Raw genomic sequence first — 17,176 nt, 5'->3', positions numbered from 1 at the left:
CTCTCCTTCACTGACAGCCCTCAACTGCTGGGCTTTCCTCCACTGAAGTCCACCACTCAGGACAGGTGTAGCAGGGTGGCACTGACTGAGACCAGGGCTGCTCTTTAACCCCTTTCTATCTGGCTCAGGGGCTGTTTAGTCCATCACACTCATCCTAAGCAAGAAGCTGATCCAAAGTCCATTTAAGTCAATGGCAGTTTTTCTATTGACTTGAATGGGCTTTGGATCAAGCCTTCAGGGAACACGTAGAATTTTGCAGGGCGTGCAAAGGTATTTTGTTTTATGTTTTGTTTTTGTGAATCCAAGTGAGGAATTGGAACTGATGTGCCCAAACTTTGCAGGGTCTGCATAGGCACCATGCTTTGAAAATGTTGTTTATGGCACTGATCCTCCTATTGTTGCCACACAGGAGGAGACCCACTAATTCATGTCTACCAGAGGAGACAATAACCCATCCGCATATATGTCCTTGCAATGTAGGAGTGTTTAGGAAAGAGATGTGTGTCCTTAAAACGGCATTGATTCATCTTACATGAATGAGGAAGAGGCCTCATCTGAAGCATGTTGATTTAAATGGAAATACATTCAAATAAATGGATTCTTGGTTTCAATGTTGTTTCAAATAACCTCTACTGAAAGCAGATGGCCTATTTTGAAAGTATGATAGGTGTTCTGTGGGGCAAGGCTGTATCTTAATTTGCTTTTTATTTCTAAGTTTTTTTCAGCTTATTAACATGTTATGCAAAGTCTGCTCCGCTGACTATTAAAACCAGGGGGATGAGCTAAGGACGTGCAGAGACATTGTCACTATAATGGAGCATTTTCAGATTTGTTATTATTTATATCACAGGAGCCTCTAGAGAGCCAAAGCAAGATGGGGCCTCATGGGCACTGGACAAATGTAAAGCAAGAGATAGTCTCTGCCCTGAAGAATTTACTTCCTTTGTCTGTCTTGTCTATTGAAATTGTTGTGTTAGTCCCATTTTTATAGTTAAGGAACTGAAGCACAGAGCATCTGACACAGCAGGGATGTGAACTTGGATCTCCTGAGACCCAGACGAGTGCCTTAACTGTCAGGACATCTTGAGTAGCTGCACAGTGAATATGAATGATTTGAGGTGCAGGGCAGGTGCTGTCCTTTTGTTAGTGCATAAACACCATAAAATGGTCTTTACAGTAGAAGTCTTCCAACTGACGATGGAATCTGCTCCTTCCATTACATTTTGTGTTGGACACAGATAGACTAGAACTGGAGCAACGTATCCAACTCCAAAATCTGAAGTAAATAGAAGTTGGCAGCATGTATCAGTGGAATGTCACCCCCAAACCTTCACCTCAGGATTACAGGTGTCACTGCATGTCAGAATAACAAACAAGTCCTGGAGATCTGTGGGGTTGGGATCATTCAAGCTGCAGGAGTAACGTACTGTGTATGCAGTCAGACATTTGCTTGTTATTGTTATAGAGTACAGGGGTCACCATTAACATCTTTAGTTTTGTCTTTGCAGGTAACTAACATTAGAGCAGTGCTCCCTAGACATAATGGCACCACATGAAGGCTGATTACTCATAAACATCCACCGTAAAGAGTTTAATGACAACCAACGCATGTGGCTTTATAAGATCCCTAATCAGGAATGGCTAAGCCATTCACACTAAAGGGTGGATGATTAACATTTCTTCTCTGGTCAGAACTTGTTGGACAAGTCAGTTCAGTCTGAATATGGTCTCAAAGCAGGTCTGTGTCAGAGGCAACACGTCCGGGGGTGGGGGGGGCGTGTGGGGTCACGTGTCTCCCCACCCCTAGATTTGCTGCTTGGTTTGTGCTGAGTATGCTCAGGAACACTGCTGAAGCTGGCTGCTCTCACTCTGTGCCCCCCACTATTGGCAGACATGGGTCATCTCTGGTCTGTGTTATACAAGGGGTCAGACTATTATAATAAATTTTAATGCCAGAGAGGACGATGTAGTCTCTGAGCCTCAGTTCCCCATCCGTGAAAGGGTGATAATAGAAATTCTTACAAGGAGGATGTGAGAATGAACTCATTACTATTTGTTAGATACTAGAGTGAAGCGTGCCATTTAAGTACCTAGAAAGGGTGCAGATTTCAGCAGGAAGCCCAGTAGACAAGAGGCTTACGCAATGAATTAGACCAAGATCTACACGGATAATGGACCTGGAATCCTAAAGGCTCAGCTTAGAGGTTGCAGGAGAGATTGGTGGGTGTGACTTTATTTGCAAAAGCCTCTGGGTCCAAGCACAAAGACAAGTCAAAGAAGGTAGCGTCCACAAAGGACGATGGCTCAGCCATCCCGTTAACAGCCTCAGTGTGTGACAGAGGCAGACCCACAGGCAACTGATGCTGCCAACATAACTTGCCTGAGGTGTCTGCTAAAGAGCAGATGCTGTTGCTGGGGGGGGGGGGAAGGCGGGGGGAAGTCTTCTGTGAGTTGGCATCTAGCTCCGAAAATAAGCATTCACAGAGGTGGTGTGGTTCGGAGGCTGATGGCTGCATCACAGTCAATCCCCGTTTCCAAATCATCGGGGAGACTAAAACATAGATGAGAAGAAAAAAAGTAACATTGCAAACTGGCTGTTCAGTCTTGTGTTTTGATAGTTGGGGCAACATGCAGGGGGTTAAAAAAGAGTCTCCATTACTTCATGCACCTGAAGGCCAGAAGGGTCTGCGAGGAGTAAGTAGCGTGTCTGACCTCCTGCATTAGGCAGGCCATGACATTTCATCCGGCCATTCCTGCTTGAAGCCCAAATAAAATCTTTGTCTCTCTTCCTCCTAAGGATTCCCAAAAGCCTTGCAAGCTCTTCACTGAAATGTAGGCACCTCAGTAATGGAACACAGCAGGTTTCGCCAGCAATACTACTCAATGTAGGGCAGGATGTGAATAAAGTATCTGGTGAAACTGCATGAGAAGTTAGGGATGACAAATGTATTTACCCAAGTAAAATTTTGATCAGCACACTATTCACAAAGTGCATCAGAATCTTTATAGACCAGTTTTTATCCAGATTGTGAATCAATCTCCAGATCCACAAGACTGAAATTAGAAATGGGGTCTAGTATCTGAACCCTCAGCAGGATCCAGTTTTCTTAGTTGGGCCCTATCAATATAAGGGATGATCCAAACATCCCAACACTTTGGTTCAAAATATGAAGTTCACGCCGCCTTGATTTCCTAAGGGTTTCCTAGAAATCTCTACTTCAAACACTGGCCAGCACTGACCTATCTATAGCGAAGCAAGTTCTGAAGAAAGCACAGCCTAATCTAAAGGATCGATGCAGGATTTTTTTTATATATAAAGGTTTTTATAGATAAAATTGGGCAAAATATTTATTTGGAGGTACTAAATCAGTGTAAAGATTACAAAAACAAAAGGAGAACTTGCATGAGGGAAGCAGGGTAGGAGGTTAGCTTTGGATCAGATGCATGCTAGGAACAAATGCACTCCTCACTGCACAGGGAAATGGAAAATTGCTACTTCTGATGAATCAGGAAAACAAAACAAAAAAACAAAAAGGGAAGGGGAGGGGAATTTTTCTAAGAAATTAGAGAACTTTAACTAGCAATTTAAACTGGCAATTTTGTCTGGAAGTACAATATTTCTTTTCCATATTTCTTATTGTAACAGATCACAGTTCTTTCTAGACCAAATTGAAAATCCTTTTGAAGAGAAAACATGGATGCTTCAGCCTTTAAATCAGACCCAGATTAATAAATAAAGCTGGAGCTTCCCACCTTTCGAAATTTGTTTTCATTTTGAATTGTGTCCATGAAAATTGTATAGAAAGTGACATGTCACTGTGAAATAGTTTGACTTCAACGAAACCGTGTTTTTTGATGGAAGCTTTGCCATTAAATATTTGGACCAGCTGTACTGACAAAGGACTCTTAAAGACAGCTGATCGGTTTCCATAGTGTACGGTATATGAACATTTATTTATAATGTAATGGGTGCCCATGACTCAAAATGAGGGTGGCTCAGGCAACAGATGAGGCTTCAGGAGACCTCATTTTAGTTCTTGACTCTGACATTGACTTCCTATGACAAGCCACTTAATTTCCCTGGGCCCCGCCTAGAAAAAATGGGGATGACAACCCTTCCTTTCTTTCACCCTTTGCCTGTCTTGTCTATTTAGATTTTAAGCTCTTCAGCACAGAGGCTCTTTCTCAAAGGCCTGGGCTACACTGGAGGTGGGTGGATTTCGAACTAAGATACGCAACTTCAGCTATGCTATTTGTGTAGCTAAAGTAGAAGTATCTTAGTTCAACTTACCTGGCCGTCCTCACGGCAGCGAGTCGACCATGGCGGCTCCCCCGTCGAGTCCGATTACTCCTCCTGCCGAGGTGGCGTACAGGCGTCGATTCGGGGATCGATTTATTGCGTCTAGACGAGATGCAATAAATTGATCCCCGATAGATCGATCACGACCCACCGATCCTGCAGGTAGTGAAGACGTACCCTTATTGTGTGTGTGTATGCAGCACTGAGCACCAAGGGGCCCCTGGTCTCAGCTGGGGCCTCTGCACACTGCTGTAATACAAATGATAAAAGTGAAAAAAAAACCACAAAGCCATGCAGCTAACTCACTGTGAATGGGCAGCTTTTTACAGCTCTGTTGCTGTCAAGCCAAAGTGTCATTGCAGTGATGAACATTGTGTGACCGTCATATATTTATCCCAATTCATGTATTTGCTCCTATCATGGTATATTTGTACCAGAACTTTGGTATATTTGCCAGAAAAGCTTCTATACCTAAAAGCACTAATACTTTGCACTTGCGTAGTGATTTCATCCATGGATCTTAAAATGCTTTATGCAGACAGTAACTAGGCATCATTCTATACTGGTGATTAGGTAAGTATTATCATCCCCATTTTAAAGTTGGTAAACTGAGGCACAGAGAGGCTAAACAACCTGTTGAATAGCATACAGCAAGTTATTGGCCAAATAGGGAATAAAACCTGGGCTTTTCAAGTAAATGTTTTAAATTCTAGACCAAACTTATGTATTTGGGTCAGGTAGAGGGGAGGGTGAGTAGGTGCTACAGTGATACAAGACGTGCTCCCTGGAAGCAAAACATTACACTAGTGCTTCATTTAGCATAGTGAAGGACTGATAGCCCTACTTAAATTTATGAAGTCTTTCATATGAATACATGAAAAGTGGCTTGTAAGCAGGCACATATTAATCAACCTGCAAGCCGTGGGAGTGAACACCCCTATGTTTGAAGGTACTCAAAGTTGTTCTCCAAACTTCTTAGCAAAAAAAAAAAAAAAAAAAAAAAAAAGAGAGAGAGTACAAAGAAAATAAAAAAGAAGTGTTTGGACAGATCTCTAAGGAAACGGTCTAGGGGTTTTACCCTTTTCTCTGAACACACACCAGAGAAGCTATATACCATTTTTATCTCCCCTCATAAATCAACTCCTCCAGCTTTCTACTCTTCTGTGAACTCCCTCTAGTTTTCCAATATCTTTCTGGTAACAGTGCTGGAGACCAAATGGAGTACCTCAGTTGTGTCTGCAGAAGAGTTATATAGAGAGCAAACGTTACTTCCTTCCTGATGTGATGACTTTGTGTGAACAACTGGTGAAGAGGGGAATGAACCAGGGACCTCTAGAACCAATAGCACAAACAACTACATCTTAAGCAAAGGGACTAAATCCTGTAGTGTGCATCCATAACCGACATATTGTCTGTGGACTAAGGGTTACCTTTCCACATACACCACTTTTTTGGTAGCCGTATCACACTGTTTGAAATCTTTATTTAACCATCCACTCTCACCTATGTGTTTCTTTCAGCTTTTACCACTTCTTCTAGGCATCTCTTTATAGTTGTGTGTGTTTCCAGTTAATTTCCTCAAGACCGATCTAATTCTATTATTTTCTGCTCTAATTTCTCTGTTGGTATTATTGCTACTGGGGTTCACGATTCTTTCCGATTTAGTATCATCCGAGTTTCATTAGCATGCTGTTCACTCTCTGCAGCAGGGGGCTGTTTTTACAGAGCTCTCTATAATTCCTAGCTGAGCCATAAGCCACCATTCACATCTGCAGGGGACAAAACCAAAGCAGTGAACTGACTGCCTGCCACTCCTCCAACACAACATCTGTACCTTGTCACAGCCCTGACCTTACCCTGCGATGAGGGAAAAAACCACAAGTCAAGAGTGAACCTTGTCACGTCTGGAGGTGTAACTTGGGGCTGTGCCGGAATTAATTATGCCTTCTGCTGTTTTACACACAAGTCACTATTACATTCTAATAAAGTGGAATGTTCTTATTCGTGTCATTAGAACACAGTAGTGTTATTTAGCACTGCAGATGTTTTATTATTGTGTTGTTTATGTGAAAGTGGATATGACAGGAAGAGGTATATCAAATGAACACTAGAGAGAAGCAAGCTCTGCTTCCCTTTTGTTTTTAAAGTTTAGATTTGTCAATACTACCTTTGTACAATATTTATGAGCTCCTTCTTTAAACTGTACCTTAATTGGTTTAGTCACCACAGCTGAAAGACAGGAACCTAATAACTTGAAGCTAAGTAAGCAGAAAAAATAATGATTTGGAGCTGTCTGTCTGCTATTGCCAAAGAGATGCAATGGGCACGGTTTAAAGCCGTAATTGCATTGTGCCACTGGCTTGCTGTTCCCAGCACATGCATAATGTAGTTCCCAGTCACAGGCTGCCACGGATCCAGCAGCATTTACCTTGGATGCCAGCAGCTCACATGCCGCCCACAACTGCTATTCCCCAACCACACAAACAGTCACACTTTCAATTAGACGCCCCCAATACACTTTATTGCCCATTTGTGGGGATGTTCTCATCTCACTGTGGGAAGATTATGGGACAAATGTGTCCCTGATAGAAGTCTGTAGGCTGCAGTAGAATTACACCAGGGATGAATTTGGATGCTTTGCCCAAATCTTCCTATCCACCATACCCAATGCACAGACCTGTATTTGGGTTGTAAGTCTGAGAGCAGGAATCCTCTACTACAAGTGGCAAAACCAGTCTGTGGCATTACTCCAGCCCTGAGGCTAAGTCATTGGGCAGGGAGGATAAGAGGAGCCAGGTAGCAGCAGATCCTCTAGCCCTGAGTTTCCCCCAGCTTGCCCTGTCTGTCCCCACATCTCTCTATGCGCTTCCAGGCAAACAGCCACCACAGAGCAGAGATCCACGCTGCTCCCGGGGGTGGGTGGGGGACGGACAGCCCCTTCAAATACCATCTTTCCTTACCCCCATGCAACTGACTTGCGTTTTCTGAATAATTTCCTGTACATTGGCACAGGGGTACAACCAATAACAGTTCTGTGACAATTGCAAAGGATTAATGTAATTGAAAGAAGAAAGCACTGTATAAAACTGGAGGTTTTAGCAGCAGTATGCACTAGAGAATGATAATATGTAGAAATAGTTACTCCAATGGCACCACAAAAGAAAGACACCGAGGCCCCCAGTTCAGGATGGTACTTAAGCATGTGTGTAAACTGAAACATACAAGCAGCCCCTTCGAAGATATTGGTTTTATTCATATGTGTAAAAGTTATACACATAGGTAAGTATCTTGCTGATTTAGGGCCATAGAAGGGAATTCCCAGTGAATTCTTCCATTAAAGTGTGTTAGGAGCAGAAGTTTGTGAAACCTTTGTCTGCTACTGTTAGTTAATGTAGCATCTGCGTGGTTAGAGGTTTTGAGCTTGACCAAGTAAGTAACTTAAGCATTTATGCAGCAAAGTACCTGTTTTCACTGGGACTACTCATATGATTAAAGTCACTTGTGCTTAAGCACCTTGTTGAACAAGAGCCTAGTATAGTACTCACTGCTAAAATGAAATAAAGAAATTTTTAATAATCATTGGGTGATTCTTGTTGTATCTATTGCACATTAAGCAGTAGATAAGACAAGTCGGCTCAAATTCACCCCAAAGTTTATTTAATGCCCTGATCTGGCAAACGTTCAATTTTCAACATGTGAGTGGCCTCCATTACCAGCGTACCTGAGCCCTAGAGCTTGCCAGGTGCATTCCATATTGCAACAACTTTTGCAGTTGTTAGATGTGTTTTCATTGTGCATTAGAATGAAACCATACAACCTTTAGAATGTTTTTGCAAAATGGAATTGAGTTGAAATGTCCAGTTTTGGAACAGACCGATCAGGTTTTTGTTTTGGGTCTCCTTGTCTCATCAGAAGGGACCAGACAGCCAGAGACCTCAGAACCCTTCACAACAAAATCTTTACCAAAACTGACACAAAATGTTCCGGGCTTTGATAAATCATATGTCAGCAAAAATACATGTCGCCAAAAACATTCGGACCAGCTCTACAGAGCTGCTCACAATCTTTAATGTATTTATCCTCAACACCCCTGTGAGGTAGGGAAGTCCTATTATTCCCATTTTTCAGATGGGGAGATGAGGCACAGAGAGACTAAGTGACTTTCCCAGGGTCACAGAGGAAATCTGTGTTAGACCCACATTCAGTTCTTTGCTCCATCAAAGCTCAGGTTAGCACACAACCATTGGACACTTCCTACCCATAGCCATTGCATATTACATTGTCTACCCAGGCAAGCTCAGAGGAAGCTCCAGTTCCTGCATTCAAAGAGCATGACAGCTGCTCTGTCTGTTCTCCTAGGGTTGCAATCCACACCACAGCAAGCAGGGGTGAGCCCCCCAGTTTGCACTGCCCTGCAGGACTACCTCAAAGCAGAGACAGCAGTAACTTAAGGGATGGAGCAGCCTGCACACAACCCTGCAGGCTGAGGAGCCTGGAGAAGGATTGTGCCCCTGGAAACACAGCCCCTCTCCAAGCTTTCACTGGGGTAGCTGGGCTCTGTGCTGGACCAGTTAGCCAGTGGCCAAGTGCCCCACACTGCCCATGCCATTGTTCCTCAGCATAGATACTGTGCCTGGCCCATTAAACCAGAGCAGGGACTGTCTTTTTGTTCAGTGTTTGTACAGCACTTAGCACAAGAGGGTCCTGGCCCATGATTGGGGCTCTGAGGTGCTCCGATAATGTAAATTGATGCAGGACTTGCAGGGAGCAAGACTTCTTGTTGTTTCAATCCGTACCCCTGCCAGGAGCCTCGGGGTAGGGAGCAAGCATGCTCTGAAGCCTTCCCTCCCCACCAGGCTTTGGCGCCTGAGTTCTAGCCTGACCCGCAGTATTAAAGCGCTGTCTACACAGCCAGTTTTAGCCCTGCTGCCACAAATCTGCAGACCCCGGCTGGGAGACTGGCTCAGATATCGTCTCAGTGTTTCCATGACAGCCTCCAAACCTCCATCCTTTACCTACTAAGCAGGCCCCGCTGATATCAGATTCACGACAAAACGATTAACAACGTGGTTATGATTTCCCTTTGCTTACAGCGAGTTGATGCATCCTGCCGTCATGTGGCAACACAGAACTATTTTGCCCAGGCTTATACACATTTCCTGCCTCTCTCCTCCCGGCCAACAGGTTATAACTAACGTATAAACGTGGGTCCCCAAGTTCAGCTTGAAAATGGGGAGAAAGTAAGAAATAATAGGTTATCAGGCTTCCTTTAAATAGGTGCAGGCATCAGGAGAGAAAATAAAGACACCATTGCTTTGCAAAGGAGAATTCAGATGCATTCAGATAATACCTACATCTGCTTTAATGGTTCCATTTAAGCTGTCATTTTCAGCATTTACCTTGCAGCATTCAAAAGCAGCTCCACTTATATGTTCTCAGCAGACTCAGTGCCAGTCTCTCATAGAAAAGGAGGGGGTAGGCAGAAGAAAGAAAGAAAAGTGCCATCTAGCATGTTCCAAAGAAGAAATTCCTCACAGGAAATTAGTGGTAATTTTGGGGCCACCGCTATTGAAAAGAAATAAGTTTCTACAGAAAAGCTAGTGCACTTTCCTTTTTGTAAGCGATAACAAAGGGAAAGAATAAAGGCAGGCTCTTTGCGTGGCTTAAAGGGGCGCAGACAAATATTTTGGATCAGGGTGCTGCAACATCAGGACACCTGGGTTCTCTTCCCAACTCTGCGGTTGACTCGCTATGAGACCTTGGGCAAGTCACTTGACCGCTGGGCCTCAGTGGACACATCTGTATAATAACGACTAGAACATGGGGGGCTAACCTGTGGCTCCGGAGCTGCATGCGGCTCTACAGAAGTTAATATGCGGCTCCTTGTATAGGTGTTGACTCTGGGGCTGGAGCAACAGGTGCCAACTTTCCACAGCTCAATCCCAGGCCCCGCCCCCACTCCACCCCTTACCTCAAGGCCCCCACTCCTTTCTGCCTCCTCCGCTGAGCCTGCTGCACCCTTGCTCTTCCCCCCTCCATCCCAGAGCCTCCTGTACACTGCAAAACAGCTGATCGTGGTGGGCAAAAGGCATGGGGATGGAGGGGGAGGTGCTGATCGGCAGGGCTGTCAGCAGGCAGGAGGTGCTGGGGGGGCTGATGGAGGGCTGCTGACGTGTTACTGTGGCTCTTTGGCAATGTACATTGGTAAATTCTGGCTCCTTCTCAGGCTCAGGTTGACCACCCCTGGACTAGAATAAGAAACTCAAGTTCAAGCCCATATTGCACAGGGCAGCTTTGTATCTCCAGGTGGAGCCTTGTGGTCAAGGCAGTGAGCTCAGGAGAGCTGGGTTTGGTTCCTGGCTGTACCACAGCGTTTCTCTTTGTGCCTCAGTCCCCCATCTGTGAAACAGGAGTGATGATACTGCTTCATTTGTTTGTCTTGCATATATAGACTATGAGCTCTTCAGGGCAGGGTCTCTTCCTATGTGCATGCACAGTGCATAACATCAGGTGGTCCTGATCTTTAACCTCCCAGAATAGGTTAAGGGAGGGTAACTCCATGCAGAGATCTGGGTAGAATTTTCCTCCCCACTGACCAACACATACATACTTAGCCTGGAGACAAAGCTCAGTTGTGTGGTTGGCCTTTTTCCTCAATTGAAGTTCTTTGCTCTTACACAGTATCTTTTTATCCTTGGATATCAAAGTACTTCATCAAGAATGGTCAGTGTCATTATCCCCATTTTATAGATGGGGAAACAGGAACAGAGAGGAGAGGCCACTGAGCAGGTCAGAAGCAGAGCCAAGAACCGAGCCAAAGTTTCCTGATTCACAATGCTGTGACCTCTCCATAAAGTATAACTATGAATAATAGCCATGATGTAAGGCAAACTGAAATATAAGGAGCTGTTAGCAGGTGTCTGCATCTAAAGAGCTGTAAAATGATCACTTAGCAAGTGTTTTACTTCCTAGCTAAAATATTGTCACCAACGCGAATGTGTCCTCACCTTTCACTTTTCAGGGAAATATATTTATGCTCAGTAATTTTGGAGATTGAAGCCCTCCGAGTAAGCTACAAATCCATCTGGGACAGCTGAGGTTAAAGGCACAGGGATCTCACTAGCCCTTTGTGGGCATTCATAGTGTCATGGCACGTGCTGGGGAGAGAGACACACTCCAGATTCAGAAATGTGTGAAATTAATGATGCCACTTGTTTTTGGATCCCTTCCAAGTTCACCTCCGCCTCCTCTCCTCGTATGTAAACCAGAGACAGTAGGCTACAGCTTGTATCCTCAAGAGCACCTCTGCAGATTAAATGCCTGCAGCTACTGTGCCTCCAAAGCCTCGACTGAAAAATATCCTCTCTTTGACAGAGGAAAATTAGAAATCTAAATTCAGGATACAGCCAAACTCCCCATTCTTGCTACTGGAAGTCCAGCATGTCATTACAATCTGGTTTACTGGTCTGACTCCAGCTTTATGTGATGGTTTTATTGTGGAAAAAAGCTGAGAAGGTTTTGTTGTTTATATAACACGTACAAACTGAACATTGCATCACAAATTGCAGGCTACTTATAAGGGGTTCTCTTCAGGACATAGGAATAGCCATACTAGCTCAGATAAGTGGTCTAATTCCACATCTGTCTTCGGAACGTGGCCAGTACCAGCTGCTTCAGAGAAAGGTGCAAGAAACCCTGCAGAAGACAGATGTGGAATAACCTGCTCATAGGGAATGTTCCTTCTTAACCTCCATTCGTTAGAGGCTAGCTCGTGCCCTGAAGCATCAGGGTTTATCTCCTGAGTCACAGAGGAAGTCAGGAGAAAGTGCTTCTCCTCCCTATGTGGGTCAGGCAGTGGATCCCCAAACAGAGTCTTCTAGCAGAAGGCTTCCTGGATGGCTTGATCCATCTCCCAATGTCTTCAGTGGGGTAAGGTCAGACCTAGATTGCACATCTGATAAGCCATGCAACCATAGGTCAGTGGATTTCATAAGCACTGCAGCAGCTGATGATGTGACTGAACATTGGAAATAACTAGTGCACTTTGGAATTAGCCTGGTCATTCTATTATATTCTATATAGGTTCTTATCCTGCCTTCGTCACTGTAGTACCTGAGTGCCTTCCAGTAGGGCATTGAGCCACATGACTAACATCTGGTTCTCTTTCTCCATTTCCTTTGCAATTTCTAATTTGGAAATCTGAGGAATGGGACATAGCACCAAGAGGAAAATCTCCTCTGACTCAGCATACTGCAACAGGCCATTTGTAGATCTGGAGTACTGTAGATAAGGAGATGTGATAGATTCCACTTGAGTTGAAACAAGCTGTTCATTCCAGAGATAACTTCCAGATGAAAAACATGGATCTAGATTTCATACAGCTGAGGGTATGGAGGTAGTTGCATCTGGGATTTGGTTCAGCCCATTATTAAGAAAGGGGCCATTTGCAAAATTGGGATCTGCTTCCAGATTTGGATTTCAAACATTCCTGGAATTTCAGGGTCTGTGATCTAGCTTGTGTCCCATCTCTAATTTTGTTTTTCAGAAGAAAAAATAAGTAAACAAGATTCTCTACACTATGTAGTTCATAAATGCTTGGGAGAGCAGTGACTAGTAAATTTCAATCTCTCAGTGGAGCGGATATTCCTAGAGCTGCAGGAATAGTCATCATGAAGGTGAAAGCTGTGAACTCCAATAAATTATTGAAGAAAGCAGGAGAAATATTTCCTTCTGCTGACACATTGGCATTCACCTTTTGAAATGTAATCAAAGGAGGTGTAGACAATCTTTCGTCATCAGGACCTTTAGCTCAGAGAATACTTCAGCCTTTTTAAAACCTTTTGTGGGGAATCTGTAGAGTCTCCACATGGATTTGAGCTACATAACATCTTCAGACAGACGTGTTGCTAAAAAATGACAGTGGAATTGAAGCAGCTGTGTGATCATCACAATGAAACATGGTCAGTAACATACCAGAGAAGTAGCTGAGTAGGAAGTGAGCCTGTCCATTCCTCTGACCGACAGAGACAGAATCCACTCGGGATGAAATCGCAGGGGCTGGACTGCCAGGCAGGGCTGAATTTCCAATTAGGCACAGTAGGGACGTGCCTGTGTGTGCTGGTGTTCTAGAGGCAACTTATGTTGCCAAGTAAGTGATTTTCTAGCTCAGTTTAGCCGTTAGCTGCTGGGGGTGGGGTGGGGTGGGGGGTTAGCAGTTGCTAGTTGCAGTATTTTAGGTTATTTTGCTGCCCTGATACTGCTGGCCACACTGAGGGAGGAAGGAGCCTCCTGATCGTCCATGACCCCTGCCGAGACCCTCCCCACATGCTGCTTGTCTCATTTCGTGCACCATTCCCTTAGGTTTACAGCATGCGCAGAATTCTTGTCCGAGGGAGGCAGAATGTTTTTTCCTGCAGAAAATGTGCTGCAGTTCTGCCTTTCAGCCAACAGAGGTCGCTGTGGCACCAGAGCAGCCTGAGCTGGCTGAAGCTGACTGGTCTGGCGGGTGGCAGCAAACGGGGGCAGGCAGGTGGTGGCTACATTTTTTCCTCCAGTGAAAAGTCACAGCAGCCTTTTCAGAGCCAGGTTCTGAGGCAGAGCGGATCGCACAGAGCTGCTGGGGGCTCCAGGCAGGGACACATGGGGAGGCAGGAGGGGGCGCTGAAGATGCTGTGCCTAGGGGCACGTAATGCGTAAATCGCCCTGCTGCCGGGTAGTCGGAATATGTGGGAGCAGCACCAAATGAAGGTGTCATGGAAACCCCAGATGTTAAATTCTGTATGAGAACAGAAACTGGGGATCCATGTGTGATGGGCTGTTCTAGGGCATGGAAAAGATCAAGCATGTGGGCAGAGGGAAGAATAATGCCCTGAAGGATGAATCAATTTAAAGAATAACTATTTAAAGAATAGGTGACATATTACAACCTCTGCTACGCAGAAGGCTAACCTGAATCAGAGTGGTCCCTTCTAGTCTTAACATCTCCGAGCCAGATCCTCCACTGCTTAATATTGTCATACCTCTATTGACTGAAATGAAGTGACGATGATTTACACCAGCAGAGGATCTAGCTCTGTGAACCTTGAATTCTGCTTGGAAAAAACCAAATCATCATGGATGTTTTATTCCAACATCAGAAACTGAAGGGGGGAATAACCAGAGTGCCCTGGATTTAAATCCACAAAATCAGCTCTAGTTTTGTTTAGAGGAGATGAGTGAATAATCCTTCTCCTCAACGTCACATTTGGCTCAAATCACCAGTTTACTGGTTTGCAAAAATCTAAAACTGCACCTCCGGCAAATTAAGGGATTACGTCAAACACTCAGGTCCGGTCTGTCTGACAGCATAACATAGCAACAGGGCAAAGGGTTTGATGCTCTGTTGGGATGTGATAAGGAGAAAATGCCAAATGACACACAGGCAAAGTTATTACCAGAGAGATGTAGACAAACTGGAGGGAGTTCAGGGAGGTGCAACAAAAATGATTAGGGAGCTGGAGGGGTTGATTTACAAGGAAAGTTATGAAGAACTAGCGAAAATATGCACAGCAGGGCTAAGCAATGGCTAAGAGGGACAGAGCCAGATGCAAGCATCCAAACAGTGCGTACACCAAGGGAGGAGGGAAATTATCCCAGGGGGAAATAACTAGGGATAATGGGATGAAATTTAAAAAGATGAATATCAGGGCACTTTTCTAGTGGAAAGATTGTGGAAAAGATTCCACGATAGAAAGGATGGGAGGCCAAGCAAAATTCACTGTAAAATTCCTTTTTGCTGTATCTCCAATTCATTTTAAAGCTATTACTTTTAGCAACAGGTAAGTGTCAGGGCTCCCCAGAGAAAGTCCCATGGGAGAAGGACCATAATTTTGTCCTGATAGACAACCTTCCTCTTTTAACCAAAAGGAAGCAGATTCTGAATAGATGGTTGTACAGTGCCGTGTGGCAGCACCTCCTGGAGGAGGCCCAGCAGAGTTTCAAAGGATGTAAGTGGCAGCCACCTGAATTAAGGTTTTTTTCAGTTAAGAGAAAAAACAACAACAATACAACCACTATTGAAAGTGCGACCTTTCCAAAGATCTTAGCATGTGCCTAACTCTGCCCCCATTAAAGTCAATGAGGGGTTCTACCCTTCACTTCAGTGAGAGTAGTTTGGCCAGCACAGAGCACATTTGAAGAACCCCTCTCAGGCCAACTCCCCTCCCCCCGCAAAAGGAGCATCTCTAGAAGTCTTAGGGTCTACACAGTAAAAAACAAAACAAAAAAAAGACCTGTGGCAGTGAATCTAAGAGCCTGGGAAAACTGATTGGGGCTTGCACGTGGGGCTAAAAATAGCCATGTAGACATTCTCGCTAGGGCTAGAGCTTGGGCTTCAAGACCCTTCCTCCTCACCAGGTTTCAGAGCCCTGGCTTCAGGATGAGCATTTACACAGCTAGTTTATCCCTGCACCATAAGCCCTGTGAGCCTGAGTCAGTTGACGCAGGGGTTTTCTTGCTGTGTCAAAATACCTTAGAATATTCCCAGGTGACTAGTTTTCCCTTCTAGATCACTGGCTTAAACCATCCCCGGTTAGCAGTGACTTATAATGTTTGTTTGGTAGCCAGTGTAGCTAATGGACCCGGCCTAATTCCTCAGGGATATTGGGCATGTGTCCACATTACAATAACCTCCAGCAGCACAACAGGCCCTAACCAACACCCTTGTTGATAGTCTTGCCAGAGAAGCCAGGAACAGAGTGGGCCTGGAGAATGAATGGCACATCACCCTGGGCCTGGGCTCCTTGGTGGGGAGGGCTGCACATAAGAACAGAGGACTGGAAGGGGCCTCCTGGGTGACTGTAGTGCTATATATATTAAAAGGATGTTATGACGGGGTTACCTGCGATAGGAGGGGACTGGACTCCGTTTCTAAAGCTATCTATCTGGCAACTTTCACTAGCACTATTATGGGGGGGGCAGTTTTTGTGAACTATTTTTTTGTGAAGTGTGCCGTGTGTGTATGTGTGGGGAGGTGCGGTGGGAGGGGGTTCATTGTATCCGATTCATCATCATCATGTGTTGCGTGTGCCCTGGTTTCCCGTAAGCAATGAGACTTGTCATCAGTAAGAAAGAAGTATGGGAACCCCCTAAAGAGTGCTGCTTGGACGTCTGGCTAACAAAACCACCTTCACCACTTCTAGTTTATTGTTGTTACACTTTGGGGTGGTTTTTCAGTAATTTATGAGGGTGTTTGTTGAGTTCCTGAGCTCTTGAGACGTGCATTCAATAAAATAGTGATGTACTTTCTCCTGACTGAAGGGAGAGGTGTATATCATTGTGGGCAGTAGATCTGATATCATTTTATGTGGGACAGGGGAAAAGGTTGCATTGCTCTGTAGGTTAGTCAAGAAATGAGAGGAAAAGGAAAGAAACAGGTTGAGAAGGACACTTCATTGTGAAGGGCACTGTTTTGTTTTAGTTTTACTGTCCTGACAAGTTAATAAGAGAGCAGTTTGCTAGTTTAACTATCTATTGTCTCTCTCACTCTCTCTCTGCAATTGATCCAAAGCCTCCGAAGTTAACAGGTATCCAATAAACAGATCATTATTTAGACACATGTATGGAGTCCCGGGAATCTTCATCTGCATTTTAACATCTCCAAAGTTGTAACTGACAAATTCTTAACACAATTGCGTTAGTTGCTATTCCAGTGTATTAGCAATAACCACCTTCCATTTGAGTAACCCTTCATAATATTGCCCCTTCTTTTGACACCCGTGTCCCATTTGGCACCAGAGCTGCCCTTCTGTTGAATGATAGCAGATGCCTAGGTCCTTGTAGGTAGGCTTCCCAACAGAGAAGAAATCAGCAATGCAGAGTCTGGGTATGTTCTAAGTG

This window comes from Natator depressus, chromosome 5, assembly GCF_965152275.1.
Source record: "Natator depressus isolate rNatDep1 chromosome 5, rNatDep2.hap1, whole genome shotgun sequence".
Taxonomy (NCBI): Eukaryota; Metazoa; Chordata; order Testudines; family Cheloniidae; genus Natator; species Natator depressus.
This window is presented reverse-complemented; position numbering follows the sequence as displayed.